Raw genomic sequence first — 3,969 nt, forward strand, 5'->3', positions numbered from 1 at the left:
AAGAAACCCTTCCATGAATGCATCAAGCAATAAATCCATCTCAAATCCCATATCCTGTATTAATCTCTTTTTGATTGACCAGAGATGAGAAAAGTAACATGATTCCCATCCTCATCATCCCCACTCCTGTGCTCACCAGCTTTGTGTCTATAAGTGAATCATTTAATTTCACTGAGCCACATTTGTAAATTAGAGATAAGAAATACCTACTGTAGTACCTGCCTTAGACAATTGTTATGAAGATTAGATAACAACGACATACAGAGAGTGCTTTGTAAACTTTAAAGTCCTATATAATTTTCCTTTCAAAAAAAAACAATTGGGGTTAATTGCCCAATTTTACATGGCCAGTTTTTTTTTGTGTGTGTGTGGGTGTTAAGTATCTGAGGCCAGAACCGATCCTGGGTCCTCCTGACTATGGGTTCAGCACTCTTACTCACTGCACCACCTAGCCGCCCCTATAATTTTCAATAATAATAATTTTATTGTTATTATCTTATATCTAATTACTTTGCCTCCCAAACAGAAACATAACCATTGTATATGTTTAATGCCATTTATAGAAAATCAGTTTAGTTGTTCCTCTGTGAGCTTGATTTCTACTACTACATGATGTTTCTGTTTTGGCCAACTTATGTATGTATGCCCTACTTCTTCCTATGAATGTGGATAGTTTGAGACTCTATTTTTTTTTTCTGATGTTTACAATTCTTAGCCAAGTAAGAGGACATTATCAAATACAGTTTGATGATTACCAGGCTAGATGAAGACCATGCCAAGGCCTAACTAGGTACTCAGGAATTACTCGTTAGTTGGTTGCTTTCTTCCTTATAGGAGATTGTAAAATTGTCTTCAGAGTACAGGGATTCAATACATTTGCAAGTTGGACTAATTACTTCATTGAAAAATTAAACTATGTTGTAAAAAAATACTAAAATGAAATGGTATTAAACAAAACTTATCCTATAGGACCTATGAAATTCACAATAAAATTTTTAATGAATCAACTTCATTATTGGCTTAAATAGGGAATAAAATATCAAAAGAAACTCTATGCAGATCTAGAATTCCAAAGATGTGAAGTGGAACTAACTCAGAGTTAGCACATGAAAGAGAATAGATACCCACTGTATCGGGAAACAGAAGAACTTAGAAGCCTCATAAAGGGTATTTGATAGTTTTAAAAATCTTATTACATGCCCTTCTTTGCAGATGTAAATAGTAAAAATTCAGAATATTGCATCTCTAAAGGGACTACACAAAGATAAACAGACATATATGACTTCTGGATTTTAATAAAAAAATTTTTAAAACGAGTGGGCAAGGGGCGGCCAGGTGGCGCAGTGAATAAGAGTGCCAGCCCCATCATTGGGAGACCTGGGATCAGTTCCGGCCTCCGATACTCAGCACCCACACAAAAATAACTGGCCATGTAACCTTGAGCAAGTTACTTAACCCTGATTGCTTTAAAAAAAGTAAAATAAAATAAAATAAAATGAGTGGGCAATTTTTTCCACTCTATCTCTACCTCTTGAGATGAATAATGAAATAGAAAACCTTTACCCTTATTTCAATACCGAGAAAAGATAATTTTGACTTCAGGTTGAATTTATGTTTGCTTTCAACACTGTACTCATATTGCCATATGCACACTACCATTAAATTAAATTCATTTGGAAATAGTTTTAATGAGCAATGGAGTTCAGGTCAAATCCAATTACAATGAATTTGGTTACACCCATACCCACACACACATATACACACTCGCTACTATAAATACAGGAATTTCTAAAAGCCCTGGCTGTTGGCCCATAGTAATAATGCTTTATTGATCTACTTACATAAAATTCCATAGTACAGATTGCTCAATAAAAAACATTTTTAAAACCCAGTCCTTTTTGATATTCTAGTCACTCTATATGATTCCAAAACAAACTAATTCAATGTAATTCAATTCAACATTTGTTAAATACCTACTATATGTAAAGACAACAAAAGTATATAATTTCGTTGAATGTTCTTTTCATATTAATTCATAATAATTGAAATATATGGATCAAAATCTGTTTCAGAGGATGAAGAAGTAGAGAAACCTCCAAATTAAATTAACATATTTTGATACTAACTGACTTCACAGTGTCCTATTCAAATGCCTCTTCATGTGATAGAGGTGACCCTGGAGTTTTGAATATTAAACCAGCAGAATGTTAGCTATGTAAGGTACTACCATGCTATAGAAGGCTTTGCCTAGGGTCCCTAACAACAGAACTAGTCCACTTTCTTGGAGATTTATTAGCAAGCTGACCAGATGACAATGAATTCTTTGATTATAGAAATCCATGAATCAAAGAAACATCCAAAAGAAATGTGGGTCCTATGTCATCTCTTTCTGCTCTTGTAGGGAAGGGCCCAGAGTTCGGGCGACAGGAGGCCAAGAACCACATATTTTTTTAGACCATTTATCAACTTTAATTTAACTTTCAGTACTCTAATTGTGGGGGCTTTGTCCAATGGCCAATGAGTAAACATAGTATTGGAGGAAATTAGATTTATGAGTCTTGAAATTATCACAGTAAGGTAAACCTAGAGAAGGAAGTTGCATATAAAGGGAAGTATGGTACACAAATTCTCTCTGGAGAGACAAATATAGGATTTGTCAGAGTTAGTTTTACTGGAACAAGAAACAGTATGTCACAGGACATTTGGTTATTTCATATTGGACTGTATATGATAAATGTTTTTATTTATGTTTTTGGTGTTTTTTAATAGTTGACTTTTTTATTAAAACATATATACATTTACTTGTCTTCTGGCTTGTTGAAGCAGTAGGTTAGACAACACTTGCACAATAATGTCTGTTCAAAATGGCTAGCCATAAAGACTCCAGCACAACATTCATCAGAAGCGCACTCTCATCAAAGGCAGCTAATCTTGCCATTCTCATCAACCTTATAGTTCTTCAGAACAGTAAGCTTAACCTTCTTTCTCTTATGCTTGTTCTTTTTGGGAGTGGTATAAGACTTCTTTCTCTTCTTGGCACCACCCCAAAGCCTCAGAACAAGATAAAGGGTACATTCCTTCTGAGTATTGTAGTCAGACAAAGTAAGTCCATCTTCCAGTTGCTTGCCTGAAAAATCAATCTTTGTTGATCAGGTGGAATACCTTCCTTATCTTGTATCTTGGCCTTGACATTTTCAATAGTATTGGATAGTTTGACCTCAAGGGTGATGGGCTTCCCTGTCAAAGTCTTCATGAAAATCTGCATTGTGGCACTGGGTCCACCCGTTGATGGCAGATCCAAAAAGGAGACCACCCCACCAACTCACCTTGACAAATGTTTTTAAAAAATCAAAATAACCATAGCCTATAAATCAAAATATGTTTCAGTAGATGAAGACATAGAAATATTGTATGAACAGGGTGGCCAGGTAGCACAGTGAGTAAGATCACTGGCCCCAGAGTCGGGATGACCTGGGATCAAATCCAGGCTCAGACACTTAGCATCCACCCAGAAACACCTGGCCGTGTAACCTTGAGCAAGTTACTTAATCCCAATTGCTTAAAAAAAAAAAAAAAGAAATATTCTATGAACAACTCACTAAAACCTTTCAAATTAAGAGGCAATGTTAATAGAATGGCAAGCATTTTGTTGTTGAGTTGTTTTTTAGTTTTATCTGATTCTTTATGAACCCATTTGGGGTTTTCTTGGCAAAGATAATGGAGTGGTTTTCCGCTTCCTTTTCCATCTCATTTTATAGATAAGGAAACTGAAGCAAACAAGGTTAAAGTAACTTGCCCAGGGTCCAATAGCTAGTAAGTGTCTGAGGCTGGATTTGAACTCAGGAAGATGAATTTTCCTGACCAGGGCATTCTATCCACTGTGCAACCTAGCTGCCCCAGAGTTGGAAGAGTATCGATTGTGAAAGGATGTGAATTCAAATGTTGCCTCTTATCACAAAATGCTTATAT

General features: G+C 35.6%; 1 pseudogene; it reads right to left on the reverse strand.

Moving 5' to 3' along the window:
- Window positions 1-2,743: 2,743 nt before the first annotated feature.
- Window positions 2,744-3,297, reverse strand: LOC138155069 (ubiquitin-ribosomal protein eS31 fusion protein-like; annotated as a pseudogene).
- Window positions 3,298-3,969: the final 672 nt, after the last annotated feature.

Source organism: Petaurus breviceps, unplaced genomic scaffold, assembly GCF_028583685.1.
Source record: "Petaurus breviceps papuanus isolate PSGF00001 unplaced genomic scaffold, PetGlider_PUasm1.0 91133, whole genome shotgun sequence".
In the NCBI taxonomy this organism is placed as follows: Eukaryota; Metazoa; Chordata; class Mammalia; order Diprotodontia; family Petauridae; genus Petaurus; species Petaurus breviceps.